Source organism: Otolemur garnettii, unplaced genomic scaffold (assembly GCF_000181295.1).
Source record: "Otolemur garnettii isolate 467f Iridium unplaced genomic scaffold, OtoGar3 scaffold00052, whole genome shotgun sequence".
Taxonomy (NCBI): domain Eukaryota; kingdom Metazoa; phylum Chordata; class Mammalia; order Primates; family Galagidae; genus Otolemur; species Otolemur garnettii.
This window is the reverse complement of record NW_003852447.1, coordinates 12,528,533-12,541,417: the sequence shown is the minus strand read 5'-3', so window position 1 is coordinate 12,541,417 and position 12,885 is coordinate 12,528,533. Positions and strand designations below refer to the sequence as shown.

At 39.7% G+C, this 12,885-nt stretch overlaps 1 protein-coding gene across 2 annotated transcripts in view; it reads right to left on the bottom strand.

Moving 5' to 3' along the window:
• STXBP6 (syntaxin binding protein 6) overlaps positions 1–12,885 on the bottom strand; it is a 254,299-nt gene that overhangs the window by 7,307 nt on the left and 234,107 nt on the right. The gene's annotated exons all lie outside the window — the stretch shown is intronic.

Here is a 12,885-nt window from a genome sequence, read left to right as displayed (position 1 = left end):
TCGTATGCTGTACCATGGCTTGGATGACTGGGCCTCCTTGTTTCTCATATCTACAATGTGGAGCCTCAGCACTGCACTTAATCTAGCAGGTAAAAAAATGGTTACAGAAACCAGCCCTTGAAGAAACCTGGCTGCAACTCCTCCTAAACTCAGGAGTGATGATACCAAAAATGTTGAAAACCATCTCCTCTCAAAGGGTCAGGCATCCCTGGCATCTCACTTACTAGGACTGGGCAGCAAAATTCCATAGTGAAGAAGTTGCAGATGGATAAGCCACTGAGAACTTGCAACTTGCAAAATGACAACAGGAAGACTTGCAGCTGTATTTTGTTAACATTGAGTGGAAGATAGTTAGTGGCATTTTATATAATAGCTTTATGGCTTTGAATAAGTTTATTACATCATTTAACTTTGTACCTGGGATGGATACATCTAGCCAGACAGCTTTTAATAGAAACGCAATCTGCACTGTTCTTAGCTGCGAAGGCTTCCTCATTTCTCCTCTGTGGCAACAGGTCTGCGGTTTGTGGAAAAGGATCTCAGGCAAAGAAAGTGCCTGGCCCAGAGGAAGCACTTAGTAAATGGTTTTCCATTTTTCTTCTTTAAGGATGGATTTCAAGGGCTTCCATTATGCACCAAGGAAAGGAGAATGGGGTTACCTCAGTGTTACTCAATGGCATCAGGCACTATATAAACCAAGATAAATTAGCACAGACAAAGAGGGAGCAAAGGAGGTGCAGCCCCAGAGAAATCTTGCTGAACGCAAGAGTTAGGATGCAAGGTCAGGGTCTTCAGAACATATTTAGGAGGGGATATTTTAGTTTCCCTCTGCTTTCACATTATACTTGTGACTCTGATGATAGCCAACTGCCACTGCCTGCCGTGTGGCTAGCACTTTGCAATCATAAGGCACCTTAATAAATATTACATCATTTGATTGTCAAAATTCCACTGACCAGACTGAGCCTGGTAGAGGTTAATAGGCTTGCACAAAACCTTATCCCCAGGGCAGTGACATGGCTAGAACCTGGTTTTCTAATGACTTTTTCTTATTCTGTCCCTTCTTTGCAGGTACGACGTTGGTCCAGGGAAGGAATCACTATGACACAATTGTGGGCAAACTTGCACACAGGCAGGTTTTGATGGGTTATTTCCCAAGGTTAACAGCTGACCATTTCTGTCCTCAAGGTACTCCTTTAGGTAAATTAAGAGGTATTGCCCACGCCGCACTGCAAGTCAAGTGTTCTTAAGAAGGAAGAGGCCAATGGGTAGAATGGGAAACTGGAAAAGGGACTGGAAGGTGCAGGGGGGTGGGGAAGTGCACAAGAAAATCTCCTTTTCCTGCTTCCTTACATATACCCACCAGTAAGCCACCAGAGGACAGGGGAAAGATGGGGCACAGACCTGCAAGTTCATAGCTAGGAGGAGCTACACTAAATCAAGAGAATTTTAGAATTAGATGCCATAAAATTAAGAGGGAATATAACCAAGACCTGCCTTTTCCCACTGGATTTGACTCACATGATCTCCTAAAAGTTATACACATCTGTTTTTCTGGAATGAACTCTGTACACACAAGCCACACTGCCTTCTTGTTGCGACTTCCTTGAATTTCATCTTGTGTATGCTGCCAGGTAACACTGGGACCAAAAGTTCAGTACTTGTTGTGACTTCCTTGAATATCATCTTGTGCATGATGCCAGGTAACACTGTGACCAAAAGTTTGGTACTTATCCAAGAGGCTGAATGAAGAATGAGGACAAGTGGTTTGAGGAAAAGGAAAGAGAAGTTTATTTATTTGTTAGCAAATAAGGAGGCTGGAAGACTCTTTTATCTTAAAGAACTGTCTTCCTTTAAGTAGAAAAACAGTTGTTTTTAAACAGGATTTTTAGTTTGGGGTTATTGTTGTTTAGCATCTCTGATGAAGATGATCTCTTGACCTCTGTCCCAATAATTCTGTTGAACCATCTCTTGTGGTTTATGATACTAGAAAACAAAGAAGAAAGAACACTCCTCTGCCCCTCTGATTACTGGTCTCAAGCAGGAATGTAGGTTTTAATTCCTCAAAAAGGGTGAGGGGTTTTTAGATCCTTACTTCTGTTACAACACCACACCCAGTTTTCTATGATGTTGTTTAGCCAGTAGTCATAGGTTATAATTAAAAGGAAACTAAATGCTGTCTTTACTACTCAAAGATGACACTGCTGACTGCTATCAAGGAAGTCCACTTTCAGTTATTTTTGGGTATATGAATGAATTTCAACAAATCTCATTCCCTCATTTGGAAAGACCTCTCCCAATGTCATTTCCACCCATATGTCAGCCACAGTTAAATTCCATCAATGTTATCAAGTTTCAAGTCAATTCCATTCCCATCTCCATAACTACTAACTATATCCTTGGGTGTTTAATCAAGTATAATCGTGGGCAACTCTTCTTCTGCTTGACTTCTTCACTGAAGATGCAATGATTTCCCAGCTGGATTACAAGTGCACCAGTTTTCTCTGTTCACCACCCTCTAAATCAATAATCTTTCTTTTCGTTTGACATAGATCTTTTGCTCACTCATTTTCTTCTCTCTGGAATCCTCTTCCTCCTCCTGCAATCCCAGGGATTTGTCCCATGCTCTCTTCTCTTTTGCACTCTACACTCATTCCCTGGGGCAATCTTACCCAACTCATGGCTCCATTGCCCAAATCCTTATCTTGTACTAGGTTGTGCTGTTGAGCTCCAGACCCACGTGTTTTCTTACTGGACAACTCTAACTGAATGATTCAGTCATCTGGACTCAGTACATCTAACCCTGACTCCATTATCTTTCCCTTCACATCTGCTTTTCCTTTGGGTGGTTCCTTCTCAGTGAATAAGCCCAATATCTGCCAAGATCTTAATACAACCAGAAATCTGGGAGTCTAGTTTATATTTTTCCCTCCCTTTAACCTCATACAACTAAAAGTCATCTCCTCAATAGCACTCCAATCTGCCTGCTTTACCATCCTCATTACCTTACACAAACACACAAAACATTTACTACATGTCTGAATGACTAGAAATTGCTGGTTCAAAGGGCATAAACATTTTTGAGGCTCTTGGTATATGCTGAAAATTGCTTCCCTAGAAGATTAATTTAACATTTCAAATTATGTTGACACAACTGATTGAAAGAGTGATGCTATTAATATGATTTTTAGTTTTTTCCTCTGAAAAACACAGACCATGCCCTTCACCTCACATAGAGATGAAGATACAGGGCCTGCCAGTGCTTGAGGGAAGTCTGTCCCTCCATTTCCCTGAAGACCATATCTGCTAACTATGGAACTTTGGAAAAGTGGCACAATCCTACCCAATTCCAATGTAGGTCTCCCTCCCTTCCCTAAGTGCTGTGAGGCTTGCAGGTAAGGCATCTTTGTGTATCCTACTGTGTGTAGCACACTGTGTTGCTCAGACAGGAAGCTGAACACATTTATTACATTGAGGCATGCTTCGTAAATAGGACGCCTAACTCGAAAGTTGGGGCCCATTATACTGAGCTGAGTTAAATCTGAAAATAAAGCAGTCTCTTGAGGCTGATAGCCCAGTAATTTTCTCCAAATAGACAGGATGCACATTAATACCCAAATTTATTCAAGCAGTCTGAGAAGCTGTCAACCACAGCAAATGAAGTCAACTAATTTTTGAATTAGTCTCTGGAGAACAGAGCAGAGGCCAAATTGCTTCATTGATGGTGCCTTCACATCAGCTCTACCTAATGCTTTTTTTTTTTTTTTAATATGTGCTGGTATCTTTTATGTCAAGTGATTTAGAAGATTTTATGAAGAGAGTAATTTGAGATAGAGCTATAACGTTGTATTCAGTCACTGTCAGAAGATATATTTAAAAGAAATTTCAATATTTAGGAAAATGAGGGAGGGAAGAGAGTGAAGTATATTATAAAATGACAACAGCAGAGGAAGAAGAAGAGAGAAAGTGTTTAGAAGCATACCAACTATACTAACAGCTCAGATAGCAACCTAATTTCATTTGATCATCCTGGTCTTCAGGGTGTAACTTGGGAATGAAATATTTAACTCTTTGGCTAATAAAGAGGCAATTTTGACAGAATTTTGAGCAGCTACTTCCTATATCAAATACATGTGTAGGTCTGTGAAATACTCATCCTGTTTGGAAAATAAGGCAGCGAGAAAATCATCTAAAAATAATAAATAAATACATGCCCACCTGTATACTCAGCGCTGTGGGTATTAAACATGTTCGCTAAGGGCATTATTTTGAAACAGAAATTTCTTAATAGTTTTGCTTAGACTCCTTCTATTGCACAATGAATTTAGCCATTTAGGAATAAAGCCTAACATATCTAAACTGCCCTAGAGGAAAACCAATGTGAAATTATGAGAAAAAATTATATATATTAAATCCTTTTTTTTTTGAGGCAGAGCCACAAGCTGTCACCCGGGGTAGAGTGCTGTGACATCACAGCTCACAGCAACCTCCAACTCCTGGGCTCAAGTGAGTCTCCTGCCTCAGCCTCCCAAGTAGCTGGGACTACAGGCACCTGCCACAATGCCTGGCTATATTTTGGTTGCAGCCGTCATTGTTGTTTGGCAGGCCTGGGCTGGATTCTGAACCCCCCAGCTAGGTATATGTGGCTGGTGTCTTAGCTGCTTGAGCCACAGGTGCCGAGCCTATGTATTCAATCTTTTAATAGGCCAGGAACATTAGTACCTCTCATATGGTGTGCCCAAAGTATTCAATAATAATTTATTTTCTGAGTAGATTAAATAGGCCCTATTCTATTCTTATCTAATTAACGCTTTTCTTTTCTTAGCAAAACCATTTTTATGGATAGGGCATAGGTATAATTAAGTTTGGTTTAGTAATGGTGACATTCACATCAGTTTTACTGGATACAAAGATGTTTCTTTTCCATATTCACTCTGTGACCATTTTATTACTTAGAGTCTCCACCACAAGAGGACATATTAGCAAAATAAAAGGTACATGGAGAACCGGTTCTGTCGGCTTGGTTTCTTCTCAGTCCTAAAGGCACTCAGTGCCTCTATTCTGCCCCCAGCAATAGTCATTCAGATGCATGGTAACCATGGTGCTTCAAAGGAGGCTTGCTCAGTACTATGACTTGCACCAAACTAATAAATAAAATAGATGAATACTAATAAATAAACTACATAAATAGATGAATACTAATTTAAATAAAAATGATCATATTGGCTTTTACTTCTATAAACAGACCGATCAAATGCAAAGAGCAATCTGGCAAATTAAGTTAGTTCTTAGTTCACGGACTCTATTAATTATCTGTGAGCTCAGACAATACCAAGCTCTTTCCACATTACACTGACTAATCAATACTAAATCACACCACTGCATTTCAACGTTGGACAACTTCTAGTATCCTCTTTTAAGAGGATGATTCCTCCAAAAGGTTAAATTTCATTTGTACCTTAGTGGTAATGACTAAGTGGATAAATTCTTTGAAAAATTCTGGTTCTTTCAAGCCTTTCTGAAGGGAAGGGTTGTCAATTCATGCTGGGCCTGAAGACAGTGTGAACGTCAGCCAATCACAAACACACAGCAGCTACTGATCAATGTGTACTAGGGGCAGGTAACGTGTTACACTCCTCAAAGGCAGATATTCTTACTTGTACTTTACAGTTAAGGAAACGTGTGCTCAGGAAGGTGAAGCATCTTACCCAAGAGCACCTGCGTAGTGACCCCGAAGCTCTTAGCAGTTAAGTCAGCATTTGCCAAAGCGGTTCTTTGGATAAAAAATATTACAAGGAGAAGTCAATTCTATGGCAAATGAGACCTATCCTGGTTCCTTTATTGCAAGACTTTGGAAAACGTGTGATATGCTAATGTAACTGCAAGTGAAAAGGAGGTGAGGGGGGAGTAGGAGAGGTATGGTATGCAGCTTCCCAAACAAATTTGCTCCCAGACTCTTTTGCATAGCTTATCTTTCTTATAGGGTGGGATTCTGTAGAATTTATATTGGAAAGTTCTATAATAGAGTATACTGACTCCTAAGTTAAAGGAGGAGAAATAAATAAGTCCAGGCTGCCCCCATCAATTTAATAATAGATAGACAAGTCATGTAATTACATTAACAAGGCTTGCATTATAGAGGCAGGGGAACAGATATAGCATGATGAATGGCAGTTCCAGAATTATCTTTTGTCTCAAGTTGGTGGCTAATTTCAAGGATCAAGAAACTTATTTGTTGCCTGAAGCTGAATGACAAAGAAAAAATAGACTCAGGGCTCAGGAATACTTTGTAAACCCTTAAACTCAAAAGCCTAATTGAAGGAGACCTTGATCTTGGAGTTCTCTTTCGGTAGAGTTGCCAAAAGAAGAATGGGACCATTCTGTAGGGTAGATGTCTTCTGCTGGCTATGTTAAGGTAATTTAGTGGAACCTGGGCCTCTTCCCAAGTCAGAAACATGCCCTACATGCTGGCTAAAGACTCAGGAAAAAGTCCATTGCCTCCTTCCTGTCCTATAGACAACTATGAGTTAATATTCTCTTAATTCACTGTTTCAATATTCTCAGTGACAAAGGTCAAACCTTAGTATTTTATTCAAGTCCCTTTAAACACTTAAACTTAGGATATGTAGAAAAACTCACCAGTACCTCCTTGAATATTTATGTAACCTTGGTTATTTTGAATATGCCCATGCAAGAATTATAGGGCATCAGAAGAATGAATTCCAGGAGGCTTCTTTTAGTTTTGTTTCGTTCAGGGAATAGTAGGTTCTCAGACAGGTGGCTGAAGTGCTACCTCAAAGAGGGAACAGTTGTCTCAAGGTTAAAAACCTAAAATGGCTTTAAATTTGATAAAGTGGATTTTGTTCCATGTTTGATGACAAACCAGCAAGGATCTGCAGGTCTCTGCTTTTATTATACTTGAAAGCTACTAACTTTAATAACTGTAATCTCAAGTCCTGATACACACAATTTGGAAACCCTCTACACAATGCTCCCGGTTAAAGAATGAATTCTGTTCAACATATGGAACATGCTACTTACTAGCTGTGCAACTCTGAACAAATTACTGACCCCTTTGTGCTTTAGTTTCTTCGCCTGTCATGGAGGGAGGTCGGTGGGGGTGTCCAACCTTTGGCCCATGGACTGTATGCAGATCATTTTGGGATTGTTTTGCTTATCTGTGGTGTTGGATAACACGAAAAGTATGCACAGACCTTTTCTTTTGCTTATCAGCTTTTGTTAGTGTTTGTGTTTTTAACGTGCAGCCCAGCACAACTCTTAACTCTTCCAAAGAAAAGAGAAAAGGTTGGACACTCCTGGGTACTTTTCTCATAAGGTCGCAGTGAGGAATAAATGAAACACTATACAAACGGGGCATGGAGAACAGTATCTGGAACACAGTAGACACCCAACTTCAGCCATTACTAAAGAGGTCAACTTCAATTACTGGCACTAAGGAGTCCTCTTACTTTAAGCTCTCCACTGTCCCTACTCTTACCGCCATGAACATCATGAAGCAGCAGTCTGCTACTATTGCTACATCTCACACTTCCAGTCACTGTGAACTTTCAGGGGACTGTCTCTACCCCATGCAACTAACATTGGTCTCTCAAACTCATAGTGACCTGTGGAATCCATTGCTTACTTTAAGTTGCCTCCACTTGGCCACCAGATCACACACTGATGACTTCTCCTGAAAGCTGCTCTTTCTCTCGGCTTCTAGAAGATATTATCTCTTGTCCCTATCCTCACCCCCCATCACTTTGATGATTCCCTTCATTCCTTTCCTGGTTAGGTATGTGAGGTCTGAAAGGTCTGGGCTTGAGCCTGGCTCTGCCAAATACCTGCTATGTGGCCTCAGATAAGTGATTTTATCTCTACACACCTACATCTTCTCATTGGTCTCATACTGAGAAATACAGTACCTATTTTTCACAGGGTCCTTTGTGAGAATTACCTGAAATATATACTTCTTAGCATGTGCTAGGAATGCAGTATGAGCATAGTCACCACGTAGCATTAGTACTAGCTGATACATTCAGCCCATTTATTACAGATCAAGCAGGCACCAGGCACTGCCTATACTTACCTGCTTCACGAATGATACCTTACTGTTAACCCAATCTTTCCCTTCGCACCTGCCATCTGACCTGCTCCTCCTGAATTCACTGGGTTAGTTAACAGCCCCACTATGCTCACTTCCCCTGTGACTCTTACCTCTCACTCAAGTGTTCATGGAGTCCAAGGCACTCCATCTTAGCAGGACCTCTTCACTTAGCCCTCCATGTTATTTCTCATCCCTGTGGTCCTTTAGGTTCTGCTCAGTCTTATTGGATAATCACAGCAACCTGGATGCTGCCATAGGTCTGTACGTTCTCTCGTGCCTCATCATCTTTTCATCTAACCCAATAATGTCACTTTCCTGTTTCCTAACTTTGCTGGCTCACCCACAGTACAACATGGGAACTAAAGAAAGCAATTCTTCACCTACTCCCAGGCTACTCACCTGCCACTCTCCAGAGGCTCCCAGCCTCTTTCTTCCCCGAAAAGTTTTAGAAAATATTTAAAGTTCTGTACGTTTCTTAAATTACTAAAGGTAGGATAGAACATATAATAAATGAATTTGAGAAAAATCAATGAATAAAAAGCTTAAGAAGGCACACTATGTCTAGCTCTGTTCCTAAAGTGTTCCAACATCAGCAGTAGCACTCCCCCCGCCCCTTTTTGCAGCATCAGTACTCAAATGCAAACCTAGCACTCAGATTTTGATGTCTAGCAATATTTTCTGCTAGAAGAAAGCAAAGTTCTTTGGGAAGTGGCAGATTCCATGCCTTGGGGCAAAGGAAAACTCAGCTAAGCCTGAAATGCCTTATTATTGCCAGACAGTCAACATATTGTCCGTGATGGTAAGGATGGCACTATAAGCAAAATGAAGCCAGTTTCAAGTGCATCACTGGGCAAGCTGTGATATTTAGACCATCCATAGTAATAAAAGTTATCACAAAGAGATAATAATTATAATAATTTTATATAAGTTTGTGGAAGCCAGACTTTATTATTTTTTTTTGAGACAGAAACTCAGTATCCTGCCTTCAGTAGAGTATTGTGATGTCACAGCTCACAGCAACCTCAAATTCTTGGGTGATTCTCTTGCCTCAGCCTCCCAAGTAGCTGGGGCTACAGGTGCCCATCACAATGCCTGACTATTTTTTTGCTGCAGTTGTCGTTGTTTAGCTGGCCTGGGCTGAGTTTGAACCTGCCAGCCTGGGTGTATGTGGCTGGCACCATAACCACTGTGCTATGGGCGCTGAGCCAAAGCCAGACTTCTTAATGAAAGACAAGAGAAAGAGTTAATATAAAATGATGTTGAAATACAAAACAAAATTGATTATAATTGGATGCTTAATTTATTTTATTGATTTTAGTTAAAGAAGTATTAAGATCTTTGTGGACTTTCATTTGTCTCCATCTGTGTGGTAGGTAGCAGTGAGTAAATATAGGAAACTACAAGTAAGCTAAAGAATTCGGAAAGAGAGAAATGTACAGGAAGGGCCGATGAGCATTAATAGTCAAATAGATCCACTTGGTAGAAAAAGTGACAATGAAACGTTCCAAAATAGTGACTGCATCCTCTACTTGGGAAATTGGCTGTCTGTTCAGACTAGCTGGCATCTCCCAGGGGTTAGGTAACTTGATAAATTACAATAAGATATTAAGAAGGCATGTATGTGTTTCCAATAATGCTAACATGCCAGATGGATGTATAATAATGACAGGGCGGAGGATTATGTAAAGCTGGTCAAGCAAAGTAAAGGATTCATTGTTCTGGGAGAAAATCCATCCACTGTTTAAGTGTGGACTTATGTGGGCTGGTCACATGAGGCATCAAATTCACACGAAGACCTTGTGAGACATCCAGGGATTCAAGTTTGAATGGCATTAGGAGAAGAACCTAGGCCTTGGCCCCCACCAAAATCCAACTGATTAAAAAATAAACAAACAAAAAGCCCCCAACCGACTGACAAATGCCCTGGCAAATATGAAAAATAAGCACTTGATTAAATTAGAAAGATCTATGAAAGCGTAAAGAAATAATGAAGACATAAACTCATGGTGTTGCTAGTTCGTAACAGGTTTAAATGTAATACTCCTTTTTGTAATTGCTATTTTTGCATACATTTTGTCTGTTTAAAGTATAGAAAATACTCAAAATAATTAGTCTTATTAAACTGACTGTAGCTTAAACAGTTCAAGGAAATTCAATGAACTAAATTTCATCAACAATGTCTGAAAGTTAAAAAAAATTCATTGTGTTTGGAAGAAATATTTTAAAAATTGAGCATGAAACCAAGTACAAATAGAAGTGTTTCCTCTCCATGCACAAAACGCCTATTGGTCTCCAAGGAGAAAATCTGCATCCTTACATATACCATCTCTTTTCTTGCCTGAGACTTTGTATACTCTGGTTACTCAACCAGTAATGCCCTTTCCTTCTATAACCACCTGATAATTCATAGTCATCAAATGTCATTCCACCTTTTCAAATTTCCCTATTGTTTCTGATTCACTGAAATATTTTTTTGCCATATATAATTCACAACAGGCAGAGCAGCAGGCTGGGACACAGTCACAGACATGCTCTCTTTCCATACGCATGACCCCACTCTGTGCCAGGCCAGGGAGGGGCTTATAGGCTAGAAACAGGAGGCAGAGTGTGGACATTTAAAAAGCATAAGTGTAGGCGTGTGTGTGTGTGTGAATGTTACAATTAAAAATTAAATTAAGACATAATTAAAAATTTGCCATGCGGTTTAAATGAACACTGTGCTGTGATTGTGTATTGAAAAGGAAGGGGACTGACTCAAAGCAGCTAGGAAGACCTGTTTGCAGAAATAAGCTGTGATGTGGGGAGACAAAGTGGCTAAGTCCATGTGCAAAGGCTTGACAGGGGAAAAAACCCTTATGTGTTGTAGGAACTGAAAGAAGACAGGCATGGCTATAGGAGGAGGAAAGTGGCTTGAGAAGACACTCAAAAGATAAGCTTCCAGACCATGGTAATAAAGATCTTAAATGCAAGTGAAAGTCATTGCAGGGTTTTGAAATAGGAGTAACCTGGACTGAGATAATATTTGAAATTATTATTATGACCATTGTAGAGTCCAGGCATAGGAATGAGAGGGAGCAGAAAGAACAGTAAAGAAGCTGTTCCTTATAATTCAGGGAGGAGATAATAGTGGCCTATCCTGGGATGATAACTCTGGAGATAAGTGGAAGATTTAAGTAAGATGTGTACCAATGGACTGACTATGGGAGAGGAGGGAAAAGGAAGAGAACTGAGTGAATGCCAGGTTTCTGGTGTGAGCAGTTGGGTAGATAGTGGGGCAATTTACAAGATAATGAAAAGCTATCAGACAAATAGATTTACTTGGAGAGTAAGCAGATCTGAAAATCATTTTGGATAATGTTATGCTTAAGCTGCCTGTGAGATATCCAAGTGGAGTCAGTACGGCAAATAGATATTCCTGTAAGGAGCTCTGTGGAGGGGTCTGGGATAGAGATAATATTTGTCAAGTCATCAGCACAGAGAGAGAACAGGAAAGGATAACCTTAGCTAAGAAGCAACACTAAAGGGAGAGGGGGAAAGGTTTGCAAGCTCTACCTTTAAAAATCTTAACATTGAGAGTGAGGTGAAGGGAAAACTGCCTGCTAAGAAAACTGAGAATAGTCTGAGAGGCAGAAGAGAAAACAAGGTGAATTTGGCACAACGGTACTTAAGTCAGGACAATGTATCAAAGATGCAGCTAGAGGAGTGCCAAGACAATTCTACGGAAAAGAAGAGTTCAACAAACGACACTGGGACAACTAACTGGGTAGATATCCACTTGCAAAAGAAGGAAGTTGGACCCTGCATTACACCATATACAAATTTAACTCAAAATAGATGAAAGGCCTAAATAGAGGCTAAACTATAAAACTCTTAGAAGAAAGCACAGGCATAAATCTTCATAACCCTCATTTAGGCAATGGTCTTAGACGTGACACCTAAAGCATAAGCAACAACAACAAAAAGTACATACATCGAACTTCATAAAAAGTTTAAAAAGTAGGTTGTGCTTCCTCCTCCATGTTGGCAACAGGTTATATTGCAGTTATCAGTTAGTGTCTGGTGCTAGTGAATGAAAATACACAATTAAAAAATAGTAAAATATAAATATAAAAAATAGGAAATAGAAGCATGAAAGAGAGCTCAGCAAGGGAAAAGAGCTCATCAAAGCTAATCTATTAACATGGGGTGGGAAATTAAATGGTCTTGGATTAAGACAATAAAAAGTTAAGTTTAAGGCTCTAGGAGTGAAGAATTAGGTGTGAGGCTGAATATCTTTTGCAATAAGCAAAAGCAAATTTGTTGTTTGTTTATTTAGCTTAAAAAAACTATCATATACTTATTTTCATATATATATATATGCAACGTAGTTTCTTAATGTGTCCAGAGAAGTTTTACTTTTATTATTTTTTAATTAAATCACAGCTGTGTAGGGTGGTGCCTGTGGCTCAATGGAGTAGGGCGCTGGCCCCATATACCAGAGGTGGTAGGTTCAAACCCAGCCCTGGCCAAAAATTGCAAAAAACTGCAAAAAACAAAACAAAACAATACCCCTCTCCCCAAACAGGTTCCTCAAAATCATAGCTGTGTACATTAATGCAATACTAGGGTACAATGTGTTAGTTTTATACACAATTTGAAATATTTTCATCAAACTGGTTAATATAGCCTTCATGGCATTTTCTTAGTTATTGTGTTAGGACATTTATATTCTACATTTAGTAAGTTTCACATGCACCGTTGTAAGATGCACCATAGCTGTGGTCCCACCAATTACCTTC